This window comes from Gorilla gorilla, chromosome 18 (assembly GCF_029281585.2).
Source record: "Gorilla gorilla gorilla isolate KB3781 chromosome 18, NHGRI_mGorGor1-v2.1_pri, whole genome shotgun sequence".
Lineage (NCBI taxonomy): Eukaryota > Metazoa > Chordata > Mammalia > Primates > Hominidae > Gorilla > Gorilla gorilla.
Window position 1 is genome coordinate 8896342 of NC_073242.2, and position 22711 is coordinate 8919052.

General features: G+C 46.9%; 1 protein-coding gene and 1 pseudogene across 1 annotated transcript in view; one reads left to right on the forward strand and one right to left on the reverse strand.

Annotated features, from left to right (window-relative positions):
- RBFOX1 (RNA binding fox-1 homolog 1) overlaps positions 1-22711 on the forward strand; it is a 2483553-nt gene that overhangs the window by 7636 nt on the left and 2453206 nt on the right. The window lies entirely within an intron of this gene.
- On the reverse strand, positions 14334-14750 carry LOC101141010 (small ribosomal subunit protein eS24-like; annotated as a pseudogene).

Genomic DNA, 22711 nt, shown 5'->3' on the forward strand with positions numbered 1-22711 from the left:
CTGTCCTGTTATCATATTTCCTTGGAGGAGAACCCAGCCTTGATGGAGAGCCCTGCTCTGGCTTTGTCCCTCGGCATGAGATGGCAAAGGATGGTGCTGCTGGGAGACCCTCACGTCTGCGCACTGGGGGCTGCTCACCTTCTCCATTCCTCCTTCAAGTATCTGAGCAGCTCCTGTGTGCCAGCTGCTGGTCTACAAGATGGATGGGTCCTTGGAGATCACGCTGTAGCAGAGGAGGCAGGCTGTAGCCCACAAGCCAGAACCAGCCCCCTGCCTGTTCATACAAATAAAGTTTTATTGGAACACAGCCACACCCATTTCAGTGCATATTGTCTGTGGCTGCTTTCCTGCTACATTGGAGAGTTGAATAGTTGGGACAGAGACCTATGGCCTGCAATGCTGAACTATTTACCATCTGGCCCTCGAGAGAAAGGAAAAAGAATGCTGATCCTTGTACCCCGACAGTCTTAGGTTAAGAGGACTTTGTACCACCCTGACATCCCAGGCGGCCATGAGTCCAGCCACCCTTGAAATGTACACAGGTCTGGGCTAGGGTTGGAGCAGGTGAGTCCCAATTCTGCAGGTCTTTGGTATCAGGGGCACAACCCAGGATTTTGAGTGGGGTTTCCTCACCACTGTGGCTGGGCACTGGGCTAGGGTGCTTTCTGATTTTTGTATGGGGAAGAGAAAGGAGGGAGGAAATGGCAACTTGTTGCCCTGTTCTAACATTTTCCTAAGATGGGTCTCCAGGCAAGGGCTTGGGATCTCACTTTGCACAGCTTACAAAACCCAGTGAGGCCAGCTGTCTTGGCACTGCCACTGTGAGGGACTGAGCCCGCAAATGACTAGGAAGGGAGATAGAAGAATGGTTTCTGCGAGCACAACAACTGGCGTTATGGAAATTAACATTTCCCCCAAGTTTTACAATGTCTAGGCATGCATATTTCAGTGTCTGCCTCAAAAGCTCTTGCTAATAACCAGATGGTGCATTTAATTTCCTTTTTTTGTTCTCTGAGCAACATGCAGCTTCCTGCACAGCCCTCCTTGCAGGCAACTGTGCTGAGGTGACAGTCCTCCTGACTGCCAGCACGGATCCCCAGGGCCTCTGAGAGCCCTGTATTCTGGGGGCAGCCTTTCCCCTTCTATTCGGCCCCAGTTGGAAGGGGGCAGGTTACCCACAGCCTAGCACAGTGTTCCTGCCTTAGCTTCTCTAGGGCTCCCTCTTACCCTCTAGACCTTACCAGCTGAGGATCAGAGCCCCGGGGCAGGAGCCAGGGCCGTGGAGCGCTTGGGGGGTGGTCTGAGAGTGCAGCTCTGAAAGGGGGCAGGGTGTGCCCAGGGAAAGCTGCTCGGGGGAGACTGCAAAGAGATGGCAGAGTTAGGACAAGAGGGCCAGGCACGGTGGCTCACACCTGTAATCCCAGCACTTTGGGAGGCCAAGGTGGGCGGATCGCCTGAGGTCAGGAGTTTGAGACCAGCCTGGCCAACATGGTGAAAGCCTGTCTCTACTAAAAATACAATAATTAGCTGGGCTATGTGTGGACACCTATAATCCCAGCTACTTGGGAAGCTGAGCCACGAGAATTGCTTGAACCCGGGAGGTGGAGGTTGCAGTGAGCTGAGATTGTGCCAGTGCACTCCAGCCTGGACAACAGAGCAAGACTCCGTCTCAAAAAAAAAAAAAAAAAAAAAGGACAAGAGGAGGAGGGAAGAGAAGGGAGCTGTGGGGCAGCAGCCAGGACCTTAAAGGCACAGAAGAGGAAGCTTGGGTTTCCAATTCCAAAGGACATGAAGACAAAGTCACACACCTTTATTTAACCTGCTCCAGGTGAGGCTGGGCTTTCTGTATTTTCCTTTTCCTTGTGTTCAGGCTGTTGTAGAAACAGGTACGCATGGGCTCTGTGTGGCGCCCTGTGCTGGTGGCCTTCAGGAAGCATGGGGTGCCCTGGTTTCCTTGGCTTCGTGTCCCCCTTTCCTCCTGCCACCCCTGACTGTGCCCCCCCACCTTGTCCCTCAGACCATCCTCCTGGAGGGGCCTGGCCAGGGCTTGTGTCCTTGCTAGTCTCTGGGGAGGAAGACTCTGTGGCTTGAAAGCCTGTTGGCTTAAGTTGCAAGGTGTAGGTGCCTGGGAGGGGACGTGCATGGCCCTCTTGACTGATCCATTCAAGTTTTTCTTTTTTGACTCTGTTCTATGTTGTCCTGGTGGAGGGGTAAGCCCCTGCCTTCTGCCTTTCCTGCCTTGGACTCTTGGAATTGGGCCAGATGAGAGGGTCTATGTGGTCTGAGTATAATTTCTTAGTTTTTGTTCTGCTTATTAAAAATACAAATTATTATTTGTTCATTTGTAAAGAATTCAAGCAATGCAGGCCAGGTGCGGTGGCTCACACCTGTAATCCCAGCACTTTTGGAGGCCAAGGTGGGCGGGCCAGGAATTCGAGACCAGCTTGGCCAAAATAGTGAAACCCTGTCTCTACAAAAAATACAAAAGTTAGCCGGGCTTGGTGGTGCCCACCTGTAATCCTAGTTATTTGGGATGCTGAGGCAAGAGAATCACTTGAACCCAGAAGCAGCAGGTTGCAGTGAGGAGGAGGTTGCAGCGAGGAGGAGCTTGCAGCGAGGAGGAGGTTGCAGCAAGGAGGAGCTTGCAGCGAGGAGGAGGTTGCAGCGAGGAGGAGCTTGCAGCGAGGAGGAGGTTGCAGCGAGGAGGAGGTTGCAGCGAGGAGGAGGTTGCAGCGAGGAGGAGGTTGCAGCGAGGAGGAGGTTGCAGCGAGGAGGAGCTTGCAGCGAGGAGGAGGTTGCAGCGAGGAGGAGGTTGCAGCGAGGAGGAGGTTGCAGCGAGGAGGAGGTTGCAGCGAGGAGGAGCTTGCAGCGAGGAGGAGCTTGCAGCGAGGAGGAGGTTGCAGCGAGGAGGAGCTTGCAGCGAGGAGGAGGTTGCAGCGAGGAGGAGGTTGCAGCGAGGAGGAGGTTGCAGCGAGGAGGAGGTTGCAGCGAGGAGGAGGTTGCAGCGAGGAGGAGGTTGCAGCGAGGAGGAGCTTGCAGCGAGGAGGAGGTTGCAGCGAGGAGGAGGTTGCAGCGAGGAGGAGGTTGCAGCGAGGAGGAGGTTGCAGCGAGGAGGAGGTTGCAGCGAGGAGCAGGTTGCAGCGAGGAGGAGGTTGCAGCGAGGAGGAGCTTGCAGCGAGGAGGAGCTTGCAGCGAGGAGGAGCTTGCAGCGAGGAGGAGCTTGCAGCGAGGGGGAGCTTGCAGCGAGGGGGAGGTTGCAGCGAGGGGGAGGTTGCAGCGAGGGGGAGGTTGCAGCGAGGGGGAGGTTGCAGCGAGGGGGAGGTTGCAGCGAGGGGGAGGTTGCAGCGAGGGGGAGCTTGCAGCGAGGGGGAGCTTGCAGCGAGGGGGAGCTTGCAGCGAGGGGGAGGTTGCAGCGAGGGGGAGGTTGCAGCGAGGGGGAGCTTGCAGCGAGGGGGAGCTTGCAGCGAGGGGGAGCTTGCAGCAGGGAGGGGCAGCTTGCAGCGAGGGGGAGCTTGCAGCGAGGGGGAGCTTGCAGCGAGGAGGAGGTTGCAGCGAGGAGGAGGTTGCAGCGAGGAGGAGGTTGCAGCGAGGAGGAGGTTGCAGCGAGGAGGAGGTTGCAGCGAGGAGGAGGTTGCAGCGAGGAGGAGGTTGCAGCGAGGAGGAGGTTGCAGCGAGGAGGAGGTTGCAGCGAGGAGGAGCTTGCAGCGAGGAGGAGCTTGCAGCGAGGAGGAGGTTGCAGCGAGGAGGAGGTTGCAGCGAGGAGGAGGTTGCAGCGAGGAGGAGGTTGCAGTGAGCCGAGATTGTGTCCCTGGACTCCAGCCTGGGCAATAGAGCGAGACTGTGTCTCAACAAAAAAAAAAAGAAAAAAGAATTTATATAGAAAACAAAAAGCAAAACTTACTTTTGATTTGCTTTTCTTGATCTTGCTTCTCAGAGGTAACACTGGGGAGGGTTGGGGTATACCTTTCCACATCTTTTTCTTTAATTTTTATTTTTTAAGTTCTGGAATACATATGCAGAACGTGCAGGTTTGTTACATAGGTGTACATGTGCCATGGTGGTTTGCTGCACCTATCAACCCGTCATCTAGGTTTTAAGCCCCGCATGCATTAGGTATTTGTCCTAACGCTCTCCCTCCCCTTGTCCCTCACCCCTGACAGGCCCTGGTGTATGTTGTTCCCCTCTCTGTGTCCATATGTTCTCACTGTTCAACTCCCACTTATGAGTGAGAACACACAGTGTTTGGTTTTCTGTTCCTGTCCACACCTTTTTCCTCTGTGCCCGCAAGCACATGTATTTGCACGTAAGTGCTTATTGTAACCTTTTTAAAAAATAAAAATGGAATAATGCTATATTTATTCTTCGGAAAGCCTGCTTTTCAGGCAGCATGTCTTTGACATTGTCTCACGTTGGAACCTGGGTACCACCTTCTTCTCCCAGCAGTTATTCTGACGTGTGGATGCACCATGCTTCGTTTAACCAGCCCTGCACCGATACGTCTTTGGATGGTTTCTGCCTTTTCCCAATCACAGACGGTGTTCTGATGAATTTCCTCACACACATCACTTGGTGCTCTGTGCCTCCATTTCTGTGAGATGTTCCTGGAGGTGGGCTGTCTGGATCAGAGGGGGATCTGTGCTTAATTTGCATCCTGTGCAAAATTCCATCCAGTCATCCGGCTCCCCCAGGGCTACATGGTACTGTCTTCTGTAGACATCATCTTTTGCAGATAATGGCACGACTGCCCCTCTTTCTTTTATTCACACTAATCTGCACCTTGGTGTCCTGGGTGGGGGGGGTCCCAGCCCCTACCCACTTGTCCCCGCAGACCCTGCTAACGGTCCCCCCAGCCCCTGCTAACAGGGACTCTGGCTTCTGAGCTCTGGCAGACTGCCTCACTCTGGAGAAGTTTGCTTTCTCAAACATTCCTGGCAATGTTACTGCAGATCTCGAGGCCTGCCTTTGCCTTCTTCAGCCCTCAGTTTCCTCAAAAGTAAAATGGGGATAATGTGATGCTACTGTCTGCATCCTAGAGCTGCCATGAGGGTTCAGTGAGATCACTGTTGAGAGCACGTTCACGGCGCCGGCCTTGTGCGCAGTCAGCACCTGTGGGGCAGGGCTGTTGCTGATAGGTGGTTGACCGTCATTGCTAGAATGTGGCTTCACCAGAGGCATTGTCTTAGTGCTGAGCCCAGAGCCACCCCTAGTACCTGCTGTGTTTATAGAGTGATTGAGTGGCAGGGTCAGAGCCTGGGGCAATGGCAGCAGAAACAGAGGAAAGAAGTGGGGCTTCTCAGATATAACATACTATCTAATTACTTTTATATTAAAGCCACTTCCAGGCAAAACTAGCATTTGATGATAGATACCAGAACAGTGGCTGCTTAGAGTGAGGGTGGGGAATTCAAACTGAATGGAAAAGGGGCCTGAGGAAATTTTCTGGGGCGATTGAAATGTTTTGTATTTTGATCTGGATGATGGTTATGTAGCTGCATACATTTGTCAACATTCCTCATGCTGTATGTTTAGATTTGTGATTTTACTATATGTAAATTAATTCCTTAGTAAAATACTATTATAAAATAAGCTATAAATTAAATGGAATTAACTTCAAGTTTAAAAAAAAAAAAAAAGAAGTGGGGCTTCTAATAGGTCCTGAACCAGTGGCCTTTGAGATGAAGCCTTCTTGCCAAGGTCTGGGGCTGTGCTGTGTGTTCTAGGCCCGAGACTGGAAGCTAGGCCTGGCTGCAGCCCCCGCTGAGCTGGGGAAGTGCAGGTCAGCATCCTGCTTCATTAGGACACCTCCAAGCCCAGCTTAGACCTGGATGCCAGGTGACCCTCTGTTTACTCTGAGCCCAGACAGAGGACAGGGAAGTGTGGAAGGGTGGGGACCCTCATCACAGCCCTTGACTCTGTAAGGCATGTGGGTTTGTGCACATGTGTGAGCATGGCTGTGGTTTCTCTGTGAGTTTCAAGCTCTAGGTTGTGTTTATGCAGGGTTAGGCTTCCCAGGAGGTCCAGTTAAACGTGAATTTCTCATTAACCATTTTTTTTGGGGGGCAAGTATATCCCATGCAATATTTGGGACCTACTTACCCTAAAAAATGATGTGTTGTTTATCTGCAATTCAAGTTTAACTGGCATCCTATCTTTACACTTGCTAGTATGAGAGTTCCATGTGGGGGTTATCAGTGTGCATTTGTGAGTTCCCATGTGAAGGACTCTCTCCAAGTGTCTGTAGGTGCCAGGATGGAGATGGACAGAGAAGATCCTCTTGGGCTGCTTTAGTGGCACCTAGAGGCTGTGGGGTTGGACACTTCGGCCCCAGGGGCCTGGGCAGCACTGTCCAGCACCTGCCTGCTGCTGTCTCCTTCACGGGGGCTGACTTCCCTGCCTTCTCTCTCCAAATACAGTGGCAAGAGCTATCCCATCCGCCCCCATCTGCAGCTCGGCTGCCCAGCCAGACAAGATGGCAAACAGTGCGCAGATGGCTGCAAAGCTTTCCCCAGCTCCTGCAAGGGGCCTGCAGATGAAAAGGAAGCCCTCATCCTCACCGCCTCCCCCTTCCAGAAAACCCAGGCAACAGCCACCTCTGAATGCTGCTTTAGAAGCTTCTCCCTCCTGGTGATTAAACCACCCCAAACAAATAAAGCACTGCATTTCCACCATAAGCTTGTTCACATGCACGCAGCCAATTGTCTTGGATCCACCGCCGGTGTGCCTGATTCATCGGGGTGAGGGGTTCTCCTCTGAGGTGCTTGCAAAGAGCTGCTTAATTTTCATCTGAAAGACTCTCTGTAGAAACCAGGCCCAGCTTTGGAAGAAAGCCCTTTCTCCCCTTTAGCAAATTGTGTGTTATTCTTTTTTTTTCTTTCTTTCTTTTTTGAGACTGAATTTCACTTTTGTTGCCCAGGCTGGAGTGCAATGGTGCAATCTCGGTTCACTGCAGTCTCTGCCTCTCGGGTTCAAGCGATTCTTCTGCCTCAGCCTCCTGAGTAGCTGGGTCTAGAGGCACCCACAACCACACCCAGCTAATTTTTTTGTATTTTGAGTAGAGAGGGAGTTTCACCATGTTGGCAAAGCTGATCTTGAACTCCTGACCTCAGGTGATCCACCCACCTCGGCCTCCCAAAGTGCTGGGATTACAGGCGTGAGCCACCATGCCTGGCTGGAATTCTGTGTCGTTCTGGATACTTATCATGACTTCAAGCATCTAGGACTCTGTCCTGGGTATCCTGAGCCTGAGGGTGTATATGTGTCCAGCTGGCTTGGAGGTTGTCTACAGGCAGGTTGAACTTGGCCTCTGAGTCCGTGGCAGCCTCACGTGGGAAATACCACCAATGAGCCTCATCCTGTGCTTTTAGGAGATAGTTTCTATTTAGTCATTGCTGAATCTGTTACAGACAGGGTCTCAATTTCTTGCAAGTCCTGTATGAGGTGGGTGCTGTGATTATCCACATGTTCACTTGCTCTCTCTGGCCTCTTTCAGGCTCTTGCACTTCCTTTGCTCTTTTCCTGCCACAGGGCCTTTGCACATCCTGCTCTTTCTGCCTGGAAAGATTTTCCCTCTCCCTGCCTCTTCACCTGGTCACGGTCTCATCTGACAGTGGAGTCACTACATCCTCAGGGAAGCCTGGCCACACTGACTCAGTCACAGCAACCCCCTATTATCTGCTTTCATGACACCAGGTGCCTCTCTGTGGTAGACACTAGCTCAGGTACAGCTTCCTACTTCTGTGTGTGTCGTCTTTCCCCTTCAAGACTGTGGTCACTGTGAGGGCCAGGTCCATGCCTGTTCCTGATTCTCATTTGTGTCTCTAGTGTTTAGTATATGCTCACCTAGAATCTGATTAATAAAGGATGGCATACCCATTTTACAGATGAGAAAGTTGAGGCTCAGGAACATTACGTAACTTGCTCAGTATTAGATAGTGATGGTTTGAAGCCACCTGGCTGGTCGCTGGGTGCACACTCTTAACCACTTCACCATGGTTCTTCTCTCACAGTAGTTCTCCCACAGCAGGAGTGAGAGACAACTTTAGGACAGGTGTACCCAGAATCCCAGGGGTTATGCTAGAAGATGGTGTCAGGAACATACTTGCCTGTGGGCCTTCTTACTGTATTGCATAAAATACCCAGTTTTTCTGACTCGCCTTTAGTAAAGACCTTAGTTGTCAGTAGGAAAGGGTGGATGTTTACACTTTTTTAAAAAGGAGTCTATATCATATTTATCTTGTGGTCTGTCATGCCCCCCTGATCTTTTTTAGCTTCAGATATGCAAAATTAACACTTCTCTTGATTGCCTCTCTCTTACCTGTTCAGTATCTTTTCTGTGTTCGAGATTGCTTAGAAATTTTCCCCATTACTACAGCCTGCTTCCCACCTGCATCCCCCACCCAGATTGTTCTGGATTTTGTCAACAACAGTTCCAGCGTTTAGTGACGGCTGGATTGAAGGACAGTCTTGGAAAAGGCTGTGTGATGAAAGGTGAAGATACCTAATGGGCAGGCAGTCATCAGGGTTAATTCAAAGGCTGGAAGAAGGGCTGACCTGGAGGCCTGGAAATGTCTTGGAGCTGAAGGTCATGTGCAGGTGGAGCGAAGAGGGTGAGCCTTTTGGGGTGAACTGCAAGTATTTGATAAGATCTCTGTCCCCATTGTTGGGGAAGTCTTGGTAAGCATCCTCAATGTGATTGAGGGATTAAGGAACCCCTGGCTCTACCTGCCCAGCATGGCAGTAACATGACACAGCCAGTTGATTATTGGTTGCCCAGCTGTCATCAGATCAACATCTTCTGTTAGTTATAGCTGTAATTTGCATTAGTTGTCAATGCCAGTTTTGACTTTCCTAGTCAATAAAGTGTTCTGAGGGTGGTAACTAAGGCTGAACATTACCCATAATCATGAGTATTACAGAGGCAAGCCCCCTTGCCCACCCACGTGCAGGTGATGACACACCCTAGGAAAATCACTCAATTCTTTGGAGGACCCCGAATAAATGCTCAAGTCCACCTATTCATCTGTCCGTCCATCCATCCACCCTTCCTTCCATCCATCCATCTGTCCATCCATCCATCCATCCATCCATCCATCCATCCATCCATCCAGACATGCATACATCCATCCACCCACCTACCCATCTATCCACCCACCCACCCATCTATCCATCCAATCCACTCTCTTGTGCACCCAGCTATCATCCACCTACCCACCTACAACCCATCTATCCATCTACTTACCAATGCATCTATTTACCCGTTCACTTATCTAACTATCTATCCACCCACCCGTCCATCCATTTATCTATCCTTCCACCCATTCACCCACTCATCCATTTCTCCACCCACTCACCCATCCCTTCACCGACTCAACCATCCATTCATTCGTCCACCTGCCCACCCACACATCTATCCATCCACCCACCTATCTATCCATCCATGTACGTATCCATCCATCTGCTTGTACTTCTGTTCATTTATTCCACAAAGACTTGTTAACCACCTGCTAGATTCTGGGGAGGTACCTGCTCTAGTAATTGAGAACACGGTCTCTGGAATATGATTCCCTGGGCTCAAACTGAGCTTCCTCCTAGCTAGCTGCTTGGATAAGTTATAGAAACTGTGCTTTGATTTTCTTATCTGAAAATTGGCTATTAATAGCTTCTACTCTTGCAGATATAGTGAGGATTAAATAAGATGTCACATTAAAAGTGCGTCGTCGACACTCATTAGAGATTAGGTTTTACCATTCATTATTATTCTTGGCAGATGCTGCAGATAACGTGGAGAGCATACAAAAGACATATGTTCGAACCAGTAGTGACATACAGGTGCTAAGTTTTGCAGTAGGGGAAGGGCAGAGAGCCATGGAGAGGGCCTGGCCCAATCCTGGAGACTCAGAAAAAAGTTCCCCATTGAATTGCTGTTTTAGCTGAGACTTGTGGGATGGGTAGTAGTTGGAGATCCCAGACAGGAGGTGACCGAGTTAGCCAGGGAAAAATTGGGTCCTGGCACCCATGGCAGAGTTGAGTGATCCAGTCCTTCTGTCTCCTCTGGCTGGAAGTCCACCAGATCTGGGAATGTCAAGTTGGGGGAGGGGGCTGACAATGACCATGACCTTCACCTGTCCTCACATGTCCTCTGTGTGTCTGCAAAGCCTCTGCCTCAGTCTCCTCTTCTGGAAAGTGGGATTGGAAACCACATCTGCTTCTCTCCCAGGACTGCTAGGAAGACAAGATTAGATGGCAGGTGAGAGCTCTTTGAAAATGAAAACATTCTGCTATTTGAATGCAAAGTGTTCTTTGTTTGTGATGTTTCCTAATCTGTGAAATCATACTGGACCTTGAAGCTGTCTATTAAAAAAAATAGCCAAATGGCTGGGCATGGTGGCTCATGCCTGTAGTCCTAGCACTTTGAGAGGCTGAGGGGGTTGGATCACTTGAGGCCAGGAGTTCGATACCAGCCTGGCCAATATGCGAAATCCTGCCTCTTCTAAAAGTACAAAAATTAGCCCGGTGTGGTGGCGTCTGCCTGTAGTCCCAGCTACTCGGGAGGCTGAGGCACAAGAATCATTTGAGCTCAGGAGGCAGAGGTTGCAGTGAGCTGAGATGGCGCCACTGCACTCCAGCCTGGGTGAGAGAGCGAGGCTCTGTCTGAAAAAAGAAAAAAAAAAAAAAAGCAAAGTTAACACTTCCTCCATCTCTCCCCTGGGGGAGGCAATTTGTCAAAGATTGTTGTTGGATTTTACACACAGGGAAATCTAAGGAAGGTGTGGAAACCAGACCAGGACTCCAGACTCTGGTCTCCCTGTTTACAGGGTCTTAAATGGGGGAGCCACTTTGGGTTCTTTCCACAAGATTGCTTTGTAAAAAAACCAAGAAACAAACAAACAGAAAACTCAAAAAAACCAGCCCTGACCTAAATATTCACAAGGGACTTTAGGCAATATCTGCAAACAAACGTGAGTGATGAGTGGAATCTGTCATCTTTACAACTAAGACAGCTCCAGAGTTGAAGCAAGTGGAAATATCTCTAGAGACAGAGATTTGGGCAGGTTTTGCCAGTTACAAGCTGTGAGAACCTGGGCAGGTTTACCTCTCTGAGCTTCTGTGACCTTGTAAAGTAGGCTACATTGCGCTAAACGTGCAGGAGGAATCCCAGCATCCTCTTGTGCACAAGGCTGGTTTCTTCCCATCCTTTTCCTTGTTCTGCCTCTCTCCTCCTCTCCAACAGATGAATACATCTGGACCCAGTAAGGGCCTATGTTTGCAAAAGCTCACAGGTGATTCTCATGCAGCCAGCCTGGCTCTGGTGCTGAGTTCTTGGACACTTTTGGAGGCACATTTACTAGTGAGGAAGGTCACTGTGTTTTAAAGGCATGACTCATCTTCCATTCCTTTCTTCCATGAAGCAAGGTGCATGGGTCAACTGAGCTGGGAGAGTCCACAGTGTCAGCCTCCCCCACGCTTCCCTCCCTGCCCATTCCTTGTGTGCTGTACTTTGTCTCGACTTCCTCTACTCTGCACCAAGCCGGGAGACGGTCAGATCTCAAAAAAATCATTTTTTTGGGGGGTGGGGGAAATGGGATCAAGAGGGTTTTTGTTTGCTTGTTTGTTTGAGACAGGGTCTAACTCTGTCACCCAGGCTGGAGTGCAGTGGTGTGACCTTGGCTCACTGCAGGCTTGACCTTCTGGGCTCAGGTGATCCTCCCACCTCAGCCTCCTGAGTAGCTGGGACTGCAGGTGCACACCACCTTGCCTGACTAATTTGTCTATTTTTTGTAGAGATGAGGTTTCACCATGTTGCCTAGGCTGGTCTCAAACTCCTGGGCTCAAGCAGTCCTCCATCCACCTGGCCTCCTAAAGTGCTGGGAGGCATGAGCTGCTGTGCCTGGCCAAGGTTTTTTTTTATTATTATTATGAAAAATTTTCAGTATACATAAAAGTATAGCGACTAGTTTAATGAGCTATCATATACCCATCACATAGGTTTAAAAACTATTAACGTTTGCAATATTTACTCCATTTGTTTTTCTGAAGTATTTAAAGAATAGTTTACAGTAGTTATGTAATTGCTTCATGATATTCACCCCTATGTAATTTACTTTCCCTCTAAAAACATGAGGGTATTTTTTATATGATCATTGTCATACCTAATCAATTACCAGTAATTCCTTAATATCCTCTAAGATCGAGTTTACATTCAGATGTCTTGTCCTCAAAATGTCAATTGTGATTATTTTTTTCTTTGAGCAAAGATAATAAGATCTCAAGATTTAATGACAGAGATTCCATATTAGCCCTGATGTCTAAGCTCTGTGGTCCATTGTGGCTTTACTTGAAAGTCTCAGGCTAGGCGTGGTGGCTCACACCTGTAATCCCAGCACTTTGGGAGGCCAAGGTAGGCGGATCACGAGGTCAAGAGTTCAAGACCATCCTGACCAACATGGTGAAACCCTATCTCTATTAAACATACAAAAATTAGCCGGGCGTGGTGGCGGGCGCCTATAGTCCCACCTACTCGGGAGGCTGAGGCAGGAGAATCTCTTGAAGCCGGGAGGTGGAAGTTGCAGTGAGCTAAGATTATACCACTGCACGCCAGCCTGGGTGGCAAGAACGAGTCTCTGAAAAAAAAAAAGAAGTCTCTCACTGTGGTCTTATAATAAAAGGACACTCCATTTCCCATCTGGCCCCTGCTCCTTAATGTTAGCCCCCTCCTGTGGGGAGGAGGGGGTGACCTTCAGCGCAGGTTCAAGCATTCCCAGGGCTGGCTCTGATGCCGATAAAGCCCATTGTCATGAATGAATCCTTGCAGGTTATTTTAAGTATTGGAAATAGTGCACATGGAGTGTCCTCATGATGCCTGGGACAGTAATGAATATTTATAGGTTTCTTTTAGTGCCTTTTTTTTTTAGTGTTTTCCATAGTTCCATGTTTCTACAACCCTTAGGAACATCAGAATTATGTGTGTGTGGGTGCTTATTAAATACACCAATTCCTGGGGCTCACTCCAAGACAGTTTGATGATTAGGGGCTCAGCTAGGACCTATGTTTGCAAAAGCTCCCAGCTGATCTCATGCAGCCAGCCTGGCTCTGGCTCTGGCTCTGGGAGCTGGGTTGGAAACTAGTCTTTGGTGCTATTCTGCTGAAACTTCAAGCTGGGCTCTTTGACTCCGTGTTGTATTGTCATCACTTGCATTCAGGTCTGTTCTTCCCCTGGATTGTAAACTCCTTGATGTCTGGGTCATTTCAGCTTGTGAAGTGAGCTTTCAGTGGGTGCTCAGTGGAACAGGTGCTGAATGGAGTGAGGCTCTAGGAGGCCAGCGTGTGTTGGTAAGTGAGAGACAAAAATCATTTTAAGAAGAATCTTTTTGCCCTTCAGTTGTGTTTGTCATGAGTTAATGTGATTTACTCTTGTGGAAGCCAGTGCAGCTTAAGTGGAGGTCTTGCCCTGAAATGGAGCCGGGTTATGGATCAGCAGAGCTGCCAAAAGCGTTTTGTGGGAAATGTTTCTGTGTCACCCTCAGTTGATTGAACTCAAGTTTTCACTCCCGTTTAACACCACGTGGGGGCCATTCTGACTTCTGCGGAGTGGGTATGATCAGATCTTCTGTAAAAGTGTAAGTGAGGAGGCTGGGCACGGTGGCTCACACTTGTAATCTTAGCACTTGGGAGGCTGAGGTGGTCAGATCACTTGAGGCCGAGAGTTTGAGACCAGCCTGGACGACATGATGTAAACCTTGTCTCTACTAAAAATACAAAAATTAGCCAGGCATGATGGTGCATGCCTATAATCCCAGCTACGTGGGAGGCTGAGGCAGGAGAATCACTTAAGCCTGGGAGGTGGAGGTTTGGTGAGCTGAGATCATACCACTGCACTCCAATGTGGGTGACGATTGTTTAACCACCACCAAAATGGGTTCTGGGTCCAGATATTAATATGAAGGACATTGGTGACATAGTCTCAAAAAAATTAATGAATACAGAAAAGTACAAAAAGAGAGAGAAATCACCCCAAATCTCACGACCCCAAGAAATAAACCTCCTAATATTAAGTGAACAGCATTCCTTGCTATGCACAAAGATGGCTAGAGACATGAACAGACACTTCTGATCACACAAAATGAGATTTTAGAAACAAGAAGTAGCAAATTGAATGCTGTGTAAATTTATCAGAAGAAAAAGAAATGGAAGTGAAACTGAAGGAACTGGTCAACTCAGATAAATGTAGTTTTTTCTTAGCAAAAATCAGTTTCTAGAACATCTAAGAAACAAAAGGTGAAAAATATTAAGATGTTTTATATATATGTAGAAGTCTTTACAGTTGACTGATCATCTCATGAAAAATTTGTACAGTCACTGCAAATAAAGTCATTGCAAAATCTTTGCTCCTTTTGCTTTTTGACAGCACCAACATTGGCCTTTGCAGTCTCTTGACTTCATTCTGCCCGTGCATTCCTTTTGCTGTTTTCTTGAGGTCATCTTCTTCTCATGCCAGCCGTGTCTTGCAAGTCTATGTTTGAGTTCATTTTTCTTTGCATAATTCAAAGAACCAGATAGCATGCCAAAGCCCATTGTTTAACCACCACCAAAATGGGTTCTGAGTCCAAATATTAATATGAAGATGACACCCATTATGGTCTTGTACATTTAGTTGCCTTCCCGGAGTGAAGGACATTGGTGACCATTTGTTTCCTCTGGAGTGGTCGATTGGTCATGAACTTCCTGGTCCAGATAGTTACTGTGTCGTTCATCATGGTGGCTGATCCTCAGGTAGTTAGGGAGGAAAATAAACAAGAAGTTATATATTTAAAACCACGTTTCAATTTTAGACCTGATTAATTGACTTAATAAAGGGCATTAGCACTTCTACTTCCTACAGTCCCTCCCTTTACCTCTGGAAACTAGTTATTTCTAGGTTGTTTTATGTTGCTAAGGTTGACCACCATTTCTTTCTGTTCTGCAATCATAGTCCTATTTTTAAATGGATTCACCTCTCATCACTAGCCTTTTGTCATGGTCATTCAATTCACAAGTTGCTTATTTTTTAATTTCTTGGCTGACTAAATTTTATTATGAAGACTCTTTTTTTAAAGAGTTCAGAAATACTGTATTCTCTAAGTTCTTGAACATGTGATAGTGTCTTTTGCCTATTTTGATTGGGCATTAATTTAGTTGGCTATAAAATTCTTGGATTATATTCTGTTTCCCTTAGAAATTATAGGCACCCATCCACTGACATTTCATTGTGTGTGGGTGTTTTTTTTTTTTTTTTTTTTTGATTTGGAGTCTCTCCCTGTCACCCAGCCTTGAGTGCAGTGGCGTGATCCTGGCTCACTGCAAGCTCCACCTCCCGGGTTCATGCCATTCTTCTGCCTCAGCCTCCTGAGTAGCTGGGACTACAGGCGCCTGCCACCATGCCTGGCTAGTTTTTTTGTATTTTTGGTAGACACGGGGTTTCACCGTGTTAGCCAGGATGGTCTCGATCTCCTGACCTCGTGATCCGCCGGCCTGGGCCTCCCAAAATGCTGGGATTACAGGTGTGAGCCACCGTATGAGCCCAGCCTCATTGTGTTTTGTAGTAACCTCCTTTCCCTGGCCTCTTCCATCTTGTCTTCTTCTCTCCCGGTAGTTTCTTCATGAAGAGGCCACGTGCTATATTCCATGAGATATTTCACACTCAAAGAAGACTTCTTTTATACTCTTTTGATAATTTGTCTGGGAATCACTGTCTTGATTTATAAGGGAGTTTTGTAATAAATACAGTAAAAGAAACACACAACGTATTTTGAGATATCAGAGAAGGGAGCAACCAATTCTATTAATATTTGGGGTTAGCAGGGAAGGCTTAGTTAAGAGGTAACATTTGAACTAAGCCTTGAAATAAGGGAAGGATTTGGACATGCAGTAATGGGGAGAGAGTAGAAGCAAGACAGGATGGTTAATATTATGTATCAATTTGACTGGGTTGTGGGGTGCCCAGATATTTGGCTACACATTATTCTGGGTGTGTCTCTGAGGTATTCTGGATGAGGATGACATTTAATTGCTAGACTGAATAAGGCAGATTGTCCTCCCCAATGTGGGTGAGCCTCATCCAATCCACTGAAGACCTGAACAAAACAAAAAGGTAGATTCACAGAGAATTTGCTCTTTTTACCTGATTATATTTGAGCTGGGACATCAATCTTCTCCTGAGTTTAGATGTGGACTCGAGTTGGAACTATATCATTGGCTGTCCTGGGTCTCCAGCTTGCTGGCTGCAAACTCCAGGACTCCTTAGCCTCCATAACCATGTGAGCCATCCCTTACAACAAATCAATCTGTCTCTCTCTATGTGTATAGCTCTGCCTCTATCTCTCTGCTCTTTCTCTGGAGAACCCAGAGTAATACACAAGGTTATATTAGAGAAGAGGATGACCCAAGGAAAAGCATGGAGGCAGAAAAGTGCAAAGAGGGTTTGGGAAGACTGGGGTCCTGATGGGGAGTTTGGATTTCACTGTGTGTAGCATGGAGAATCCTTGAAAATATTCAAGAGGTGAAAATTGTATTTCTGGAAGAACACCAGGAGAATGTGAAAAGAAAAACACTCACTCCATTTTAACTCCACTGAAGGGGGCATCAAAGGGATGCACTGGGGACATGGGTTGGAGGGTAGCTGAGGCCATATCTGGAGGATCTTTACTTCTAGGCTGAGTCTGAAGTTATCTTTCTGGGGAGTGGGAGATCATTACAGATCTTTGGGCTCTGCTGAAGAGACAGTTTTGCTAACAATGGCAGGGTGACGGTGGTGGTGGTGGTGGTGGGAAACTTGTAGCATGAATTCTAATTGGGCTTCTGCTATTCTAGCCAAGAAAGGTGGGGAATGGACTTCCAGTAGAATAATACAGATATGGGAATCAACTGCATGGAGGAGGTAGTTATAGGTGATGAAATGGCTCAGGGACAAAGTTTGGTAGAAGGAGAAAAGATACTAGGCTGGTACAAAAGTAATTGCTGTTTTTGCCATTACTTGTAATGGCAAAATCTGCAATTACTTTTGTACCAACCTAATAGGATGCAAACTTCAGAGCTATCTGCAACAGAGGGATTGATGAAGATCAACAAAGTTTGGGAACACAGGAAAGGAGCTGGGAGGGTAATGACTTGAGGGCATAGCAGGGATAATCAAGGTTTTTCTTGTTAGCATGTGGAGACTTAAACATGATTATATGTTAAACGCCTGGCACATACATGGTGCAAAATATGAGTGAAATGAGGAGTGAAGGTGGTGAGTCATGGGAGTTCCAAGGGAACGGGTGATAAAGGCAGGTCTCAAATGAGGTGCAAGTGGAGAAGGTAGTTTGGGAAAGAAGAAGGATGCTTCTCCTTATGAGATGGGAAAGGCAGAGGAAGAGGGTCAAGGTACAGTGATCTAGGGGTGAGATGGAGGTGAGTTGAGAGAACTCAACTCTGAGTGGGCTCTGAAACCCCTAGGGATGGGTTTGGGGGGCTTTGAGATACAGAAGAGGTTTAAAGTCAATTGTTACAGCAAATATGGTTTGGAATTTATTTGTGATGCTTAAAAATATTGCTGAAGAGAAGTGAAGTCTACCCTAGAGTTGGATGGTGAGATTATTTAGTGGAACTACCATATCCATGTTGTGATTCTTTCCAGTATCATTCAGCAGCCCTTGGGCAGTTGCAAGGCAAGTCATCAATGGGGTATGGAGATTTTCCAGGTGGGTGTGGTTGAAGGCAGGGAAGAAGGAGTTTAGGAGCACATTACAAGAAGAAGGTGACTGTAAGATCCAGGCTGAGCAGGAAGGTAAAGCAAGAAGGAAACATGAGGTTGTGAAGAGAAGTTTAGAGGGATGAGGAGGCAGGAGAGGTGAAGAGTTGCAGGATGTAGCTAGAGTGGCGATGTTAGATCTTGGGGCCAGAGAGCTTTACAGTGATGATGAAGATCAAGGGGCATTAGAATCAAGCTATAAAGAGCCACCGTTTGATGTTGGGATGTGAGGATGCTGCAGGTGGATGTCCGTGCATTGATGGTGAGAATGTGGTCACCCTGGCCCTGCTAAGGAGACTGTGCTCTGTTCTTGGGGCCATTTTCATCACCTGATTAGAGCAGTGGTCCCCAAATGGTGTTCTTTGGACCGTCTGTATAAAATGTTCATGGGTCAAAGATAGAATAGAAAAACAGAGAAAATGTCACAGAAATGTGCCCATTGGTGAAAGACCACCAGCTGTCATTTTTGGCAGATTGTTCTTTATTCTAAAAGTGTATATATTCTACTCTATTAAAACATTTTTGTATTTGCATTTTTTCTCTTTTATGAAATGCCATGGGGTAGAAATTTGTCATGTATCCAATTCTCCTGTCTTCATGCATTGCCCTGTGGTGGGGGAGGGGATGTGGCTAGTACTGGCCAGTAGGCTGGGGGCAGAGGTGCAGTGTGAGACTTCTAGCCAGGAGCATTTAATTCTTAGTACAGGGCTCTCTAGCATTCTTCTCCCTCTGTTCCCTGCTTGGTGATACTCGAGGTAATGAAACCCCCATTAGCCTTAGTCTTAGGGCAAGTTTGATGGGAAACAGAGCACCCCACACCTCCCTGCAGATGTAGCATGAGTGAGAAAAACAACTTCTGATGTTTGAAGTTACCAAGATTTAGGAGTTGTTTGTTATTGCAGCAAAACCTAACCTATTCTGACTGATCATGGTGGAATTTCTGTGTGTGTGTGTGTGTGTATGTGTGTCTGTGTGTGTGTGTGTGTGTGTGTGTGTGTAAAACTGGTAGTTTAAAAAAGTTCCTTCTTACCAAAAAGAAAAAAAAATAGCAACCTTATGTTGGTTCTCAAATTAAAAAAATATTTTTACTGGTTTATAAAATAGAAAAAATCTGAGAATCTGTAGCTTAGAGAACTACAGTGTGGGATGTCTGTAAAGACCAGGTTATTTTATCAGCTCCTAACACCCCTTTATAGGAGCTTAGCCAAGACTTGGACTATTTCCGTCTTTCCCATTCCACATTCCATGGACTCTTGAAGAGACATTGATAAAACGGTACAGTCATGAACCACCCTAACTCAATCCTAGTGGTAGAACCACCCTTTTACTGCAGAATGAGTTTCTTGCTGCAGTGATACTTGAACCCCTTAGATATATTCTGTACTGATTATATTAAAACACGACCAATGCTTTTGCTTTGTTGTCCCCCAAATTAAACACCTTAATCATGAGAACCCAGAGAATTGGATTTAGTGTGACTGATTCCCAACTATCAGTAAGAACATAATTAGATTATATTTTTCTCCAGTTCAAATAAAAGAAAATTGACAATAAAATGCTGATCAATATGTGTAGCTCAGGAGGTAGAGCTTGCTTTGAGATGCAGAAGTGTTTGTTTTTTTTAGATCTATATTCTTGAGTAAAGCAAAAATCCATCTCTCTTTCCTAGAGGAGAAGACTTTCAGAGCTGGGCTTGGCAACAACAGCCTGACTATCAGAGGCTGAATTAAACAAATAGGTACCTCTCTGGAGTGAATGGTGCATTTCTCCTGTTCGGGGAACCGTGCTTTTATGGTGGAGTTTGCTTTCTGTCTTGGTCTCCAGATGTGTGTATCTGTGGGTGGATGTCTGCATGTAAACGGCAGTGTATACCTGGATGGGTGTGTACAAAATTACCATGGGAGTCTCAGCTTTGTGGGGATCTCCGGGTCTTGAGCCCAGCAGATGACATTTGAAGAAAAATCACTTGAAAATGAGACAGAAAGAATGGAAACCAAATCCTAGCTCTAAAGGCACCAGGCTGATTAAAAAAAAACTCTGATTTTTCTTTATTTTGGACTCTACCTGCCTCCAAATGACATTTCTGTTTCCTATGAAACGATTAGAATGAAAGAGATCCTGAGCACGAAAGAGCAGATACTGTGTGATTGTGTATATGTCAGGGTTTCAGCTGTGACACTGCTGACATTTTGGCTCAGCAGTTTCTCTGTTGTATGTGTGGGGGTTCCCTGTGCATTTTAGAATGTTGAGCAGCATCCCTGGATCCCTGGACTCACTGGATGCAGTAACACAACTCCCCCCCAAGTAGAGACAACCCCCAGTGTCCCCAGATATTGCCTAATGTCCCCAGGGGGCAAAATAGTCCCCATCTGAGAACTTCTGCTCTCATAAAGGACAATGTCAGGTGAAATAGGTGGAGGTTGTTGGTAGTCAGGGGTTAGTAGAGATGGAAGAGACCCCAGGAATATCCTGGAAGGGACTGTAATGTTCTGTTTCTTGAACTGGGTTTTGGTAATATGGAGATGTTCAGTTTTGTTTTCATTTTTGTTTTTGTTTTGAGGCAGGATCTTGCTCTGTCACCCAGGCTGGAGCACAGTGGCACCATCATGGCTCACTGCAGCCTCTGTCTCCTGGGCTCAAGGAGTCCTCCCACTTTAGCCCTCCGGAGTAGCTGGGACTACAGGCATGTCCTACCACTCTTGCCTAATTTTTGTATTTATTTATTTTTTGCAGAGAGGGGGGTCTCACTATGTTGCCCAGGCTGGTCTCGAGCTGTTGGGCTCAAGCAGTCTGCTCACCTTGGCCTCCCAAAGTGCTGGGATGACAGGCATGAGCCACTGCACCTGGCCAGTATGTTCAGTTTGTAAGGAAAGTACTGTGTTGACCTCTTCTATGTGCACATTTCTTTAAGTAATAATTCAATAAAGCATTTAGAAAAATTGGTCATAATAGGAGTGATTTGTAGAGTGATTGGCATGAAAGCTGATCACCTTAATTTGAACTACTCTGAAATGAGCACCAGGGGCCACCGAGAGGAGCCTTGCAAGGTAGCCAAGGAGAGGAGTGTGTTGTGTACATCTCTGTATAAAGGATTTGCTGGTTACATGGAAGGATGAAGCCTCTTTCTGAGGACAGAGGCAGCAAAGCAAGTGGAAGCCCAAAGCATTGAGCTTTCCAAATGGACTTTGCTAAAATCTTGTGGATGACTCATGCTCTTAACATACACCCATGTACATATTGTCCATATACACATTAATTCTGTAACAAGGCCCACACATAAGGGTTTTTTTTTCTTTTGATACAGTCTTGCTTTATTGCCCAGGCTAGAGTACAGTGTCATAATCTTGACTCACTGCAACCTCCGCCTCCTGGGTTCAAGCAATGCTTGTGCCTCAGCCCCCTGAGCAGCTGGGACTACAGGTGCACACCAGCATGCCTGGCTAATTTTTGTATTTTTAGTAGAGACGGGGTTTCACCATGTTGGCCAGGCTGGTCTCAAACTCCTGGCCTGAAGTGATCTGCCCACCTCAGCCTCCTAAAGTGTTTGGGTTACAGGTGTGAGCCACTGTGCCTGGGCCCACACATAAGGTTTGAGTTGAGATAGGGAAACTCTGGCAAGATTGAGGAATTTGGCCACAGTCTCTGGGAAATATGCACAATTTCTGGAATCTTCTCTACTTCCAGAGTTCCCACTTTCTATCTGTCTCCTGTTTATTCAGCAAACCTGTATGGAACCACAGTGTGTCAGAACTTCCCAGGTGTGGAGGATAAAAAGATGACTGAGGTCAGGCATGGTGGCTCATGCCTGTAATCCCAGCACTTTGGGAGGCCAAGGCAGGCGGATCACTTGAGGTCAGGAGTTTGAGCACAGCCTGGCCGACATGATGAAACATCTCTACTAAAAATATAAAAATTAGCTGGGCATGGTGGCACACACATGTAGTCCCAGCTACTTGGGAAGCTGAGGCAGGAGAATCGCTTGAACCCAGGAGGCAGATGTTGCAGTGAGCTGAGATCACACCGCTGCATTCCAGCCTGGGAGATAGAGCGAGATTCCATGTCAAAAAAAAAAAAGATGACTGGGATACAGACTCCATCAGAGTTGACTCTAACACAAATTTGGTGAGAGCCCAAGGTCTGGCTGGGCAAGCACCTTGATCGGCCTCATCCTGCAGCCTCTACTAGAATGAAGAACACTTTTTTCTTTACCCATGAAAATGTTTTGTGCTTTGTACCTACAAGTGCAATTTGTGTTAATTCTGCAAAATTTGCCGTATAACTGTGCCTGGATTCTTAGCATTTTTCGTTTGAGAGATTCCTCAGCACATCATCTTTGGAATATGTGGAATTGGAAATTTACTTAGAGTCAACAACAAGTACAGGAAAGTCAGTTCTTAGTCAAGAGTTAGGATTTCAAAGACAGTGGATAAAATAAAAAATCTAGTACAGTCAAGATTATACGTGCAAATCCCCTCATCATTCATAAAGTTTAGCAGTCAGTCTTACTGTGGCTCACCAGGTCCAATCCACACTTCTTCCTCCACGATTGGAGCAGAGGGTGATTTTTTTTATGAGGAACTGATGAAGTCATTTAGAGGCCATTTGCACTGGGAGCCATGTGCACTAGAGACCAGTCAATGTGCCCTCATGGCTCCATTTCTGCCTCTCTCCGTCTTTGTTCTTGCCAAGTACCCATAGTTCATTTTCCATAGATTAAAAGAGCCCAAGCTGGGCCTATACCTGGGAGTACAATTGCTGGGTCATTTGGTAACTCTATGTAGAATTGTTTGGGAAGTTGTTAAACTGTTTCTCACAGCGGCTACACCATTTTAATTCCCACCAGCAGTGTATGAAGGTTCTAGTTTCTCTGCATCCTAACCAACACTTGATTTTTTCTCTATTTTTTTTTTTTTTTTTTTTTGAGACAAAGTCTTGCTCTGTCGC